This window comes from Nuphar pumila, chromosome 8, assembly GCF_984573655.1.
Source record: "Nuphar pumila chromosome 8, dmNupPumi1.hap1.1, whole genome shotgun sequence".
Classification (NCBI taxonomy): domain Eukaryota; kingdom Viridiplantae; phylum Streptophyta; class Magnoliopsida; order Nymphaeales; family Nymphaeaceae; genus Nuphar; species Nuphar pumila.
The window spans coordinates 7289700-7304861 of NC_143256.1; the positions used below are offsets into that span (position 1 = coordinate 7289700).

At 40.8% G+C, this 15162-nt stretch overlaps 2 pseudogenes; one reads left to right on the top strand and one right to left on the bottom strand.

Annotated features, from left to right (window-relative positions):
- The first annotated feature begins 8880 nt into the window (after positions 1 to 8880).
- LOC149829535 (subtilisin-like protease SBT1.3 pseudogene) lies at positions 8881 to 11310 on the top strand (annotated as a pseudogene).
- A 255-nt stretch (positions 11311 to 11565) lies between these two features.
- On the bottom strand, positions 11566 to 13157 carry LOC149829536 (copper chaperone for superoxide dismutase, chloroplastic-like; annotated as a pseudogene).
- Between the last annotated feature and the right edge of the window lie 2005 nt (positions 13158 to 15162).

Sequence of the window (15162 nt, forward strand, 5' to 3'; positions counted from 1 at the left end):
GGTTGGGGTTTGAACCCCTATCCTCTCATGTGAATGAAAACTACTCTTTACCAGTAAGCCAACTTGGTATAGTCGATCAAGGAGTGCAAACAAAATATATATACTTATTTTGGGTTGGATATATAGGATTGAGATCTGAGTAGAATCTGATCCAGATTTGAGAATCAGATTAAGAGGGTCGTCTGGATCTCTCAAGAATTTTGTTATCCAAATATCGATCTGTTTGAGATGTAAAATGATAATTTTGTCATTGTTCTAACTATTTCGGTAAAACGGGCATAACTCTTCACTCTGATATCAGATTCAGAATATTTTGGGACCACTAAACTTCTTTTCTCGAGAAGAATCCATTAGCATAGGACAAGATGGAAAACTCTGAGAGGTTGAGATCGAAGTTTGACAAAGAGGCTTGTTGGTATTTTCATACTTTTATATAAGTAGAGACTTTAATGATATTTTAATAATTATTAGGATTTCTGCTCATTTCATATTAGGGTTTGCAGGAAGACTAAGGTTGTTCCTTAGGTTGAGATTTTGGGCGATTCAAGGTCAATGAACATTTATAAATAACTTCCTAGATAAATAAAATAAAGGTTTATTCATAAATGCATCTTGTTTTGTGTTTTCATGTATTATAAGTATGTTGATTATTTCATGTTATGTATAAACGAAATTACATTATTAGGAATCTAGGTTTCTAGTGTCTTCAATAAGATGCATAAGGATTGTGACACATATTACATGTTCTTTTTAGTACTTGATCATGTCATGTAAATGTTAATAGATGATATAACTCATATCTTGAATGTGCTTGTGGTGAAAACAAGAATTATGTTTTTGATACATATAATATGTTGTGAAAAGGAATGTTCGGCATTGTGAAAGGAAAGTAGAGTTTCAGGTTTCTCGGAAAAATAACTTATTCTGAAAATGTTACGCTTATACCATGGGAGGGGTATTGTAAGTATTGTAACATGATGAATTGATAATGTGCCTCTGTGATGGATTATTATCCCTAAAACTAAGGCATGTATCTATGATTACATACTTAGCATTAGTTAGTGAATATATATTTGATACAATATAATACACACGCTAGAAAATGAAATAAAATGAATAATGCACCTAGGATAAGAATACAAAGAATGATAAAGAACTTTACTAAGAAGGACATGGTCTAGGGCTTTGGTTGAGGTGTGTGTATTTCATTTGTGCCCAGAATTTTTGAGAAATTTCTAGGTAACCCTTAGGGGTTTAAAACATTGACTATTAGACACATGTAGGATATAACATGAACCATAAACCATGGGGGCAGGTATAGACTCTCGAGCTCTTCAACTAGCTACCAACGAGCATTTTAGGTTCTTCGGCTTGCAACCGATGAGCAAAGCTACAACAACGAAAAGTTCATATTCTGGGTTGGTTTAGACTATATTGTTGTGAGTGGTTCATATATCTGGCCAACACTGTAGACTCTGAAGTTGTCTACATAGGTTGCTATGCTTCGAGAAGCTATTTTCAAAATAACTTATTAGTGTAGAGTACAATATTAAGAATATCTACTTTGAGAATGAGGAAAAAATAATGATAAATGGAGATAAAATATATAAACATGTATGCTTAGTCAGAGAACTAAACTAAAAATTGGAGCTTAAAACTTACTACAATTGCAATGGTAGTGTCTTATATTTATAAATAGAATCTTATTAAGTTTTAGACTCACCCTCATTTGGTTACAACTATAGGATTAGGATGCGTTGTTGCGAGGAGGACTTGACTTGTAGAGTCATACTCGACAGTTGGTGACCTGAAATACTGTGGATTACTTCATTTTATTTATGCATTTTCGTTTTAGTATGTATTGAACTTTTGATAAACTTGGATGGTCAATATGTAATGATTGAATATTTCGACAATGATATTGAGATTTTTCTATATAAAAAATAATTCTAGCATGGATTTCATGGGTGTTTGGTAATTTCCCTCTAGGAATTATCGTCCGGGCTCGAGAGGCCCTCGTTACAAGTTGTGAATCATTTTTTTTTTTTTTACCGAGAAAGTTGGGGTTAGGCAGACCTCTTCCTGTTATACAACCATAACATTTGGTGTTCGAACTTGCAACTTCCCAACATAAAGTGGCGTGCACTAACTGCTCTTGCCAAACAAGCGGAGCCTCGTTGGTCAGTTGTGAATCATTCTTATCAATAAATAAAAAGAGGCTTTGGTAGTTTAACTGTGTCTGAGATTTTCACGGGCATTTAAAAGCCTACCTCATGTTTGATTGACCTTGAGGAATTGTACATATGGATTAGGGATGTACATATGGATTAGGAATGGCAGTGGATTGGGAGAAAACGGAGCCCCGCCCAACTGGGGATGGAGGCCTTGAAACGGGGAATGAACCAAGGATGGAGGTTAAAAACAAAACCTGTGAGGAGATTGACTTAATCTTGCCCCGCCTTGCCCCACATTGCCCTGCCCCATCCTCGATCCTCATTATAAAATTATTATTATACTCTTATATATATATATATATATATATATATATATATATATATATATATATATATATATATATATATATATATATATATATAACCATAGCATAAAACCCTTTCTTGAATCTATCTTCTCTCCTTCCTCTAACGAGGCACTTGATCTCTCATTTCTCTTCTCTTCTTTCTCTCTTTCATCTAATGGGACAGGTGTGAAGGTCCAAAGTCCTCCCGCCATGGGCACGGAGGCAAGGATGGAGGGCAAAATTTGGAGACGGGTAGGGGTGAAGACTTTGTCACCTCCCCACCCGCTCTGGTCCACTGCCATCCCTATTATGGATGAATGGATGTAATGAGAAAAGTCAGTTAAGGCATCATGAGCAATATTGTTAAATCAGTTCACTAGGTGAATCGGTTTCTTGAAAAAATCAAAGAATCAAATCAATTGAATCGAAAGACCTTTTATTCAAAAATCAGAAAAAATACAAAAAGAATCATAAAAATAAGAAAAAGAAACAGAATTTCACTGATTCTGAACTGGTTCTGCTTCAAATCGACTGATTATACTCAATTCAGACAATTTGAACCAAATTCGGTCGATTTTGGAGGGGGTAGAATTGAACCCTGTTCGGCTAAGGGCCTATCCAATCTGAATTCGGACCGATTTTGACAACATTGATCACTTGGCTTCGTTCCTATCACCATCAGCCTTCTCAGCATTGTCGGTCAAGCCTCATCCTTTAGACCTGATTGGTTAAAAGGTTCAGATCTGGTTTTGGTTTCTATTATAACCTTGGAAAAAAAATCCATTAACTTTAGGTCCCTGTATTGCAGCTAATGGAATTTTTTGTCTTTTTTTTCTTGTTTTTCCATTTCATCTGTATCTGGTTCTCTCTCCATCAGGCCACATCCGAATTCGATTGTGTACCTAAAATTCAGTAAATGCTTGTATCCAACCCAATCCACCCATGAAGTCCCAAAATGAATGTGATGTACTTCATGGCCCACCAGATTAGGGGTGGCAAAACCTGACATGACCCGCCAACCCGCCTCTTAGGTGGATTCGGGTTGGGCTTAAACTAACCCGTTTAATAAAGGGGTCGACCCGCCTAACCCGTTTATTAAACGGGTCGGGTTCGTGTTAGGGGTATGCCAACCCGGCTGACCCGTTTAATAAACGGGTTAGGCGAGCGGGTCGGCCCACTAATCCACCAACCCGTCCGCCAACCTGCCAACCCGTTTACCCGACCCAACCCTTTTATTAAACGGGTTGGCGGGTCGTGTAAGGTTACCCGTTTAATAAACGGGGCAGGTTCGTGTTTGCCACAGCCAACCCGTTTAATAAACGGGTCGGGTTCGGGTTGAGGTATGTCTGACCTGCCAACCCGCTGGGTCGACCCGCCAACCCGACCCGATTGCCACCCCTGCACCAGGTTGTATTTACTCATAGCGAGAAATGTCACAGTATTTTCAAAATATCACAAGAAAGTAATATTTCGAATATATTATATTACATTTTTTTAAAAATGAATATATAATGATTTTTATCGTTGTATTTAGGAGTAAATGTATAAAATGTTTGTTTTATTTGTTCTTATTTTAAAAGTTTTTACTTTTTAAATTTCAAATTCATTTAATTTGCTCAGATTTTTCGGATAAAACCCCTAAGAAATGAAAATTGTAAAAAATCTCATAAGTCTTAAGAAATTCACAACTGAATAGTTGGCGCTTTAAACTTTTCTCGCTATGCATTTATTAATCTAATAGAGTACCTCATAGCCAGTGTCGTCAGTATTGGTTCTCGGCCGATACGTATGTTACGCCAGAAAATAGATACAATACCGACCTGAATCTGCTATTTTTTAATAAAATATAAAAAATAACTTAAAATTATTTTTATATTATTTAAATATCATTTTAATGGCTTTAACTCGTGTCACATTCTGATTGATAGTAATATTTTTTAATTATTTTGGCCAAACGATTCACTTGACAATACGATTCACCTGAATCGTTGGCCAAACGATACAGGTCTGATTCCGATACTGACAACATTGCTCACAACTAGGCTTGAAACTTTCAAAGAAGGAATTGAAGCATCGATTAATGTTGAGAGCGCATCAGGTCAGATGCAGCTCTGAGCTGCCATGCCGTTCATCCATGTGATGAATGGCAGGCAGGACACCATTTTGCTTTCTTTTTGTTTCAGCCATTCATTTTTTTGGGCTGTAGATGGTATTATTTAAAACATGAAAGGCTCTCAAAAAGTTTGTGGGGACCCATCCAAGAAACAACCGATCCGTCTGTGGTTTTCTGGCTACCGTTCATCACATGGACGAATGGCATTCAACCGTCAGAGCTGTATCTGATCTGATGGTCTCTAGTTGCATCTTCTTCCTAATCGTTAGGGATGGTAGTGGATCAGGAGAAAATGGGGCCCGCCCTGCCTCGCCCCGTTTGGACCGGGGAGGGAAGACATAAAATGGGAATGAAGGCAGGGATGGACTTACACTTTTCCTTGCCCCCACCCCGTCCCTGTCTTCAATCCCTGCCTTGCCCCTAGGGGTGGCAAAACCTGACACTACCCGCCAACCCGCCTCTTAGGGCAGTTCGGGTTTGGCTTAAATTAATCCTTTTAATAAACGGGTCGACGTTTAATAAACGGGTTAGGTGAGTGGGTCAACCCGTTTACCCGAACCTGACCCGCCAACCCGTTTACCCGACCCAACCTGTTTATTAAACGGGTTGGCGGGTCATGTCGGGTTACCCGTTTAATAAATGGGTCAGGTTCGTGTTTGCCACAGCCGACCCGTTTATTAAACGGGTCGGGTTCGGGTTGAGGTATGCTGACCCGCCAACCTGTCGGGTCGACCCACTAACCCGCCAACCCTACCCGATTGCCACCCCTACTTGCCCCACCCTGCCCTATCCTCGATCCTTCTTTAAAGATGGTAGTCTACCGAGGGAAAACATGCCCTCGCCCCATCTCGCCTTGTTTGGACCGGGGATGGAGGACATGAAATGAGAATAGAGGTTAAAATCAAAACCCATTCAAGGATGGAGGGCAAGATTTTGAGACCCGATGGGGGTGGAGACCTTGTCCCCGCCCCGGTCCACTGTCATCCCTACTAATAGCGAACCGCAATCCTATCACTCATATCAATTATGAATGGTAATATGAACGAGTAACAAGTTTCGTGGGACTCTAAATTTGTCCGACGATAGTGGATGATTTTGCGTCACTGGTCGTCGATCAACAGTGCAGATTTGTTTTGCACTATATACACTCTTTAGTGGCGGTCTTGACTGCCACTTGCCCAAGTCTTTAGCGACGGTCACAAAAAGCGCTAAAAACTTTTGTTTGGACGCTCAGCATACGTCTGAGCCCCACGTTCGATGATACGGGTTTTCCCTCTATGGAGTACCCTCATCTGCTCCTAGTTTGACATGCCCATGTTTGGCAAAATCTGACACGACCCGCCAACCCGCTTCTTAGGTGGGTTCGGGTTTGTGTCATAAACGGGTCGACCCACCTAACCCGTTTATTAAACGGGTCGAGTTCATGTTAGGGGTATGCCAACCCGGCTGACCCGTTTAATAAACGGGTTAGGCAGGCAGGTCAACCCGTTTACCCGAACCCGACCCGCCAACCCGTTTACCCGACCCCGACCCGTTTATTAAACGGGTTAACCGTGTCGTGTCGGGTTACCCGTTTAATAAACGGGTCGGGTTCGTGTTTGCCACAGCCGACCCACCAACCTGACCCGATTGCCACCCCTACCTGTATGGCAGTAGTTGGCCAGCACCAAATGGGTTTCCAGTTGCAGGATCACTGAACCTAGCTAGATGTAGACCCAGGTTGAATCAAGGCTCATCCTGCAACTTATACCAAATATAATTTGCAAGCAATTACTTGTTTTACTACTTAGGCATTTTTGTCAATGCCCACTGAACAAAATATTTTTCAGAATTTATTTTTATTTTTATTTTTGAGTGCGTATCAGGTCAGAGCTCGCTCTATTGCCGTTCATCCATGCGCGAATGGATGAACGGCATCCCAAAAGCCAAGAAACACCTTTATCACCATCTTGGTAAATTGTCCTGGACTTGTGTCATACATGTTTGATTCACTTTTTTTTGTCATTGAGGAGGAAACACATGTTTCTTTATCTTTGGTACATTACTGAATACGTTTTCAGACTCGGCCAGTATTTTTCAGCCTTCCTTTTTTTTTTTTTTGAATTATAAGAAAAAAAATCCATTTCTTGATATCCATTTTGGATCTCAAACACCACATTATCCTAGCTCTTGCAAGTTGCAGACAGGATCAGTTCAAAGTTCTCTCTCATTCATCCCAAACACCACAAATGAATTTCTTACCTCTTAAATTGGGTCTATAAATTTTTTTCAGAGACATTGATGTTCCAAATAAACCGCATCTAAAGCATAGAAACTGGAAGTTTGAAAATAGAGTTAAAAGACTGGTTGGTGTTTGGAATGTTGTACATCAAATGGATTAACAGCATCAAAGAAACCCCTAACAGTAATTGGTCAAGGATTCCCCTGCTCTAAAACAAACTCATACAAGTCTTTTGACTTGTATGAAGCGTGGTGACTGAGAGCTAGGGGTGGGCATCGGGCCAGCCAGCCCGGTCAATGGCCCGGCCCGTTTATTAACGGGCTGGGTTTTTAGCCCGGTTCTTAATGGACTCGGGTTTGAAGAGAAGTCCATGACCCGACTTATTGGCCCAACGGAGTCAATGTGAAGCTGTCGGTTCAGCTTGGCCCAATCTTAAAATGCAATTGAAATTTTGGGTTAACAAGAGAATAGCAAATTCTCATGCAACTAATTCTTAATTCAAGTAAATAGTAATAATTAAGAAATAGTATGTTCTCATGCAACTAATAAGTAGGGGTGGCAATCGTGTCGGGTTGGCGGGTCAGCATACCTCAACTCGAACCCGACCCGTTTATTAAACGGGTCAGCTGTGGCAAACACGAACCCGACCCGTTTAATAAACGGGTAACCCGACACGACCCGCCAACCCATTTAATAAATGGGTTGGGTCGGGTAAACGGGTTCTCAGGTTCACGGGTCGGGTTGACGGGTCAATGGGTTGGCGGGTTGACCCACCTGCCTAACCCGTTTATTAAACGGGTCAGCCGGGTTGGCGGGTTGGCATACCCCCAACCCGAACCCAACCTGTTTAATAAACGGGTTAAGCGGGTCAACCAGTTTATTAAACTGATTGGCTTAAGTCCAACCCAAACCCGCCTAAGAGGCGGGTTGGCGGGTCGTGTCAGAAATTGCCACCCCTACTAATAAGTCAATAATAATAGTTATCTAAGTTACTATGTAATAGTTAATTTTTAAAATTTTATATTATTAAAAGATTAATAAATAACTCAAGCCCCATTGAACCGGCTACTTATTAGTTGAAGGATAAAGATTCATGTGGAAGACTCATAATGAATTTCTGGTTCATATCGCCGACTTCAATTATTTTGAGACTAAGGCGTAGTTGTTGTTTTGTGATAGCTATCAAACTCTAAATTATCTAAAAAGGAAAAAAAAAATGCTGAATTTAAAAAAATACAAAAACGAATGGCGATTTTATTGATGATGATGATGACCATTTTCTTTTGAATGGGACAGAGCATGTTTGAGAAACCAACAAAAGAAAGCGGCACAGTTTTTAAGTGGGATTCCACCCACGACTGACACGATTTACTGAAGCCAACGCACTAACTGCCAGGCGGATGCCGGTGACATTGTAAATGCAATTCAATACCTTTCTCTCTCGCCTCAACAGTCCAAGCTGCGTGGCACTCTTATGCAAGCTATAGCAATTAATGGCACAAAAGCTAGCTGCCTGATATATAAATCAGACGAGCTAATGATCCGACCCGGACCAAACCGATAAATAAGAAGACCCGATTAAGATAGGTCCGAACCCGAAAGTCTGATGAATACATGGATCCGGGTATAGCCTGACCCGAGTTTTGATTAAGACCCATGATTTTTCAATGTAAAAATGATAAAAAATATTATTTTATCGGGTACGGTCTGAATTTGATTCATGTAGTTTTTATCGGGGTTTAGGTATAATAAGAACTCGATTAGATTTGTGTTCAAACCCAATACCGTACCCGAAAATCGAATCCAAGTCTGGTTTTACGTGATCGCCGATTAATCGCTTGCCCTTGTTCCCACGCTTCCCAACCTTTCCTAACAATGGATATTATGTGAAACAGTGAAAGTAGCTTTCTCTCTTAATGATGTGCTGCAAAAAAGCAACCAACACCTGCCGTTTGCCATTACTGCACTTGACCCATCAAATATCTTGCTCACTCTCACAGCCTTCTCTCTCTCTCTCTCTCTCTCTCTCTCTCTCTCTCTCTCTCTCGTTGCGAGTGTTGATGGCTAAAGTACCATCAGTCCGATGGCTATGGCTGTACCTGGCTTGTTGCCATGCCACTGCTGTCTTCTCTGCAATTTCTACATATCCATGGAAGACCTTTGTCGTCCACACAGACAAATCTGCATTACCAGATGCGTTCGCCAACTGTCTTGATTGGTACTCGTTCACCCTCAACTCCATAGCGGAGGGGGCAGAACTCGAGAAGGGTCACGAGAGGATCATCTACAACTACCAAAACGCCTTCCATGGTTTCGCAGCGAGGCTAAGCGAGGGAGAAGCAGAGAGACTGAGAAACCAACATGGCGTGCTGGCTGTGTTCCCAGAAACAGTGTACCAACTTCACACAACCAGGAGCCCGGAGTTCCTGGGCCTAGAACCAGGCATCCGGGGAGCCAGAGACGTTTGGTCGCCTGCCCTGTCTCGCCATGACGTGATAATTGGGGTGCTTGACACCGGGATATGGCCTGAAAGCCCGAGCTTCAACGACAGCGAGTTGGGGGCTCCGCCTGCGTTTTGGAAGGGCGCCTGCGAGACCGGCCGCGGCTTCACCACAGCCCACTGCAACAACAAGATCATTGGCGCTCGCATATTCTTCAATGGCTACGAAGCCGCCACTGGTAGCATCAACGAGAGGGAGGAATTCAAGTCGCCAAGGGATCAAGACGGGCACGGCACACACACTGCTGCCACTGTTGCAGGCATGCCCGTTCAAGGCGCCAACCTGCTCGGCTACGCCTCCGGAACCGCTAGAGGCATGGCGCCGGGAGCCAGGGTAGCCGTTTACAAAGTCTGTTGGGCTAACGGCTGCTTCAGCTCGGACATACTCTCCGCCATCGACCGGGCGGTCGCCGATGGTGTTGATGTGCTCTCCATTTCGCTCGGAGGCAGCGTCTCCTCCTACTACAGGGACAGCCTATCTGTCGCTGCCTTCGGGGCCATGGAGAAGGGGGTCTTCGTTTCTTGCTCGGCCGGCAATGGGGGGCCTGGTCCCGGCAGCCTGACCAACGTCTCCCCATGGGTCGCAACCGTCGGAGCCAGCACCATGGACAGGGATTTCCCATCATCTGTGAAATTGGGCAATGGCCAGATCTTCAGTGGTGCTTCTCTTTACAGGGGCAGACGCGTCCTCTCCGTGGATGAGCAGTACCCTGTCGTCTACTCGGGCGACAATATCAGCAGCCCGACTCCGAGCGCTCTGTGCATGTCTGGGTCTCTAGATCCCCACATTGTCGCTGGGAAAATTGTAATTTGTGACAGAGGAATCAATCCGAGGGTGGAGAAAGGTCAGGTGGTGAAGGAAGCCGGCGGCGTAGGCATGATCCTGTCCAACACCGAAACAAATGGGGAGGAGCTTGTGGCAGATTGTCACCTTCTTCCGGCTACTGCAATCGGCGAGACTGCCGGGAAGGTAATCAAACGCTATGTGCAGACTACCCCACGCCCTACTGCCACATTGTCTTTCGCTGGGACCAAGTTGGGGATCAGACCATCTCCCGTTGTTGCCGCATTCTCATCAAGAGGTCCCAACTTCCTCACTCCAGAGGTACTGAAACCGGACATGGTTGCGCCGGGAGTTAACATTCTCGCAGCGTGGAGTGGACGAGCAGCACCAACCAGCCTAGCACAGGACCTCAGGCGAGTGAGGTTCAACATCCTGTCCGGTACCTCAATGTCGTGCCCCCATGTAAGCGGAATAGCTGCATTGCTGAAGTCCGTCCATCCAGAATGGAGCCCAGCCGCCATCAAATCTGCTCTCATGACTACTGCATATGTTCATGACAACACCCGCAACCCCATCAAGGATGCATCATCAAACGCTCCCTCCACCCCCTTCCAGCATGGTGCAGGCCATGTAAACCCATCCAAGGCTTTAGATCCAGGCCTAATTTATGACATAAGCCCGCAAGACTACTTTGATTTTCTCTGCTCGATCAAACTAACGCCTGCCGAGCTTAGAATCTTCACCAAGTTCTCGAACCTATCCTGCCACCACGGACTGAGCTCTCCTGGAGATCTCAACTATCCGGCCCTTTCTGTCGTGCTTCCAGAGCCTCCTGCCCCTTCTGTTCTGGCTGTTCGACGGACGGTTACCAATGTGGGCAACCCCATTTCCAGATATCACGTTGCGATCGCACATATCAAAGGTGTAACCATCATAGTGGAACCGAGAACCTTGCAGTTCACCAAGAAGTACCAGAAGCTATCATATAAGGTCACCTTCACCACGGTTGCCCTGCAGCCAGCACCACAGTTTGGCTCCTTGATATGGACTGATGGAGTTCACAATGTTAGAAGCCCAGTCATTGTTACATGGACGCCACCAGTTTAGGTTTTTCTTGAACCAACCTGTCTTATCATGTGGAATAAAAAATTTCTCATCTCTGTATGGCACTTTGTTACTGGATTTGCCTCCTTTTGATGCATTTCATACTTTTGGTCTCTTGGTGGGAATGAATTGTAAACTCTTCAGAGCACAAAAAGATAAACCCTTCCAAAATCATTGCACACACATACTCACACAGAAAATTTACTCTAAAATGGAGACGCATAGTGGCTATTGTATCTAGATTTCATATTTGCTGCAAACTATCTTGAGTAACTAAAAGCATTGGATCTACATCACACTACAAGGGCGTACTTAATTAACATCAGCTGGAACAGAAATCACTGCTACTTGATTCCCATATGATTGTGCCATCACAAGTGCAGATCCTTTTGTAGTTCTCCCCTACACCAGTGCTTCTTGCTATGACAGCAGCTGCAATCCCTTTGCTGAATTTATCTTCGGTGTCATATACCACAACAGTTCCACCAATGAGATCTATAACTTGATCACCTTCTTGGAGCCAGAGAAAAATGCTTCTCCCTTTTCGCTGGCATCCAGTGTTCCCAGGTCTCCTAGAGGCTGGAAAAGGTTTACACGATATCGTTTAAGAAACCATATAAGATCATTTTGACAACATGATGTGTTCCATGAAGAGCGATATATAAGTTCAAGTTACCTAACAGCATTGTGAAGCAGCGCAGCGAGTTCTTAAATGGTACAAAAGCGTAAAATCCCTTTTTATCCCAATTGTGCTTTTAGATTCCACTATGATGCAGTAAATTTAGTAAATGATGTAGGCATGCAGATATTTCGTTTTCTCATTTCCACTTCCAAGCTGGGGTGTGCCCCCTGCAGGATTCAAACTTAAGGCCTCTTAACAATTACCCATTTATTTGCAATGCTTTTCTATCTCTATTGTTGCATGTCCTCTCTTTTTTTTTCCTTTTTTCCCATATATTAGTCCCATTCTCTTTTCATTGTTAATGCCCTTAAATTTATTTCATAACATAAATTCAGGATAAAATTCTCCTTTTTTCTTTTTCTTGTGGAGTTTCTTTTATATTTGGCATTCTCTGCATCTTGAAACTATCAATACTGCCAGACCCTACAGACATTTTGTGAACGAAAGTAAAGCTTGTGTTTCCTGAATCCACAGTTCAAGACATTGATTTTACTCCATACCACCTCAGTCTCAATATTTGCATCATTCAAGCTTAAGTTAGCATGACTATTTTTCCATAATCAGTATAGCATAGAACCAAATTAATTAAATATTACTCTCATAGGCTTGAGAAAATTGTAACTGAAAAAGTCAGAATTTACGTCTGACTCTAATTACAATATAAAACACAAAGCGATGTTCTAAAAACAGTATCAAAGCTGACCTCTCCAGAAATGCCTCCATTTGAGGGATTGAACACTTTCCCAGTGCTTGCTGCACCTTTTGTCAGATCTCAAAATTTATTTATGGACCAACCGTGTTTACCAGGTAACAAGCCACTGAAGCTAGCCTCAATTCTAGCCAACTCCATATTTACTTGGGCAAAACGAACAACCCCATGAATAACTGGACCTTTAAACTCAGCAACAGTATCTGAAACTAAAAAATCTGCATCCAGAAGGCACATATTGTTATTAACAATAACATATCAGTTAAGTCATAAAAAACCATTAATTCTGTGAAATCACTTAACCAGTGGATTTATGGGCATCTACACTAAAACTATATATATATATATATATATATATATATATATATATATATATATATATATATATATATATATATATATATATATATATATGCCGATAAAATGAAGGAATCAAACCCGTAAATCTCTTCTTTGTGATGATAGCACCAATCAAGTTGGCCCATCCAATGTTGATTGTTACATGCCTTTTGACTGCTCTCATACCCTATTTTATTGTTGTTTATATGTAATGCATACAAATTTATTAATTTATTATTGATAGGAATTATCTTAACCACGATGATTCAATAAAGAATAAAACAAAACCATTTTTTTTTTCAGTAGGAACTCTTTCACTTGATCATCACTTCACTAAGAATCCATGTAAATATTTGTTTTGTCCCTTTTTCAGCTGAAAGTAAGCATGATTCTGAAGGAAAAAGGTGGTTCTATTTATTAAACACCTCGTTGAAAAGTTAATTGAAAATAATTGGAGGCCAGTGACAAAGCATTAATAGTAGATATAAATCATAGTTCAAATAGTTCTTGATTTATTCCATACAGACCATGCTCCAAATACTAGACTTACTATCTGACGGGCTCAAACCATCTCTATTGACGAGATGACAAACATTCTTTGCACTATCAATAGGTTTAACAAGTCAAATACCAAAACAAAAGAATTTCACGGTGGAACTACCAAATAGAATGATATATATGGTCCCAAGAATATAAGAACTGGAAATATGTGTGAACTAGGTATTTCCAAGACTTTTTCTACAAATTCAACCCTGCAAATGTGTTGGTCATGGTCCATTTGCTAGGAATCAATTGTTGGATAGTGTTTTTTCAACAGCCTTTGTCGACAATGGAACTTTTAGATGCTTGAATATTTACAAAGATTATGAGCCATTGATTTTCAAGTCCTATCCACAGCAATCAATCTCGATGGACTTTTTCTCCACACGAAGAACATTTGATTGCAGTACTAATCTAGCAGCCGTTGGCAAAATGCTATGAATAAAAGCCAGACAAATTCCAAACTAGAAATGTTGTCAACCATCTCAATTAGATATAGAGCTGTAAACAACCTTTGTAGTGGCTTGAGGCATGTTCTATATTCAGTTTGAGTGAGTGAGCGAACTAGTCTAATTGCTTCTTATCATGTGAAGACACCAAAGAATCCCTAAGATACAAAAGCCAGTACTAGAGACCATAGGCTACAAAAGTACTTGAATTTGAACCAATGAATTTCTGAAACCCCAAAAAAGAGAAGGAAGAAATGATAATTAACCGATAGCATCATGAATATACCATATATATCGAGGAAGAGTATTATTTCGAATTGGTTGTTGTACATAGAACTGCAACTTTTGTGAAGTCATTAACACAAGAAAAAACATGTTCTATAAAAGTGCAGCCTCATTTGAGATCCAACATGGGGCAGCGACAGGTGGAAATAAGAACTGGGTAGCAAACTTCCGCTATGAAAATCCACTAAACCTATGAAGAAAGAAATTCCAACACCATTATCCATATATTTTTAAGAACTTAACTAGATAGTCTCATACAAAACCTTTAGAGGCGTTTAAGAGAGTGTTAGTTAAAATTTTTGAACTCCAAAATGGCATCCTCTAAACTTTTGTTTAAAATATCAATTAAATTAGAGAATCTTAGTTTTTCAATAAGTTAAAAATCAGTTCAATACCATATCAAACATAATAGAAAGTTATGATGAAAATAATGTAATTTGTTTAATAAAAAATTTGTTTTCAGGTAGAGCTCCCTTTGAGTGCATTTTGACTACCAAAACAATTGAATTTGGTTTTTACTTAAAAGATGAATTAAATTTAGGGATGTTAGTAATAGAAAGTTATGATCAAAACAAATTGCCCTATCATAATGAATCTTAAGTATGACTCGATTTAATATGAAGATTCAAAATTTCATTATCCCATTCATAGAAAACTTTTAGAAACCTCATTCACGTGTTATTTAGATAGAAACCACTCAAAAATCTATCATTTTCTATCTAAAGCCTCAAAAAATAGAATCATATCTTATCTAAAGTATTGTCTCAAGCATAACTCGTCTTAGATGAGTCTTATCATTTCATAAGGATAACAACATATCCATTTGAGTTGAATTCAAACTCAAAGATTTCTAGATCCATATTTCATTCAGAATTTTATAAATAGAGGTTTACTCTTATAGTCTAGTCATTTAAA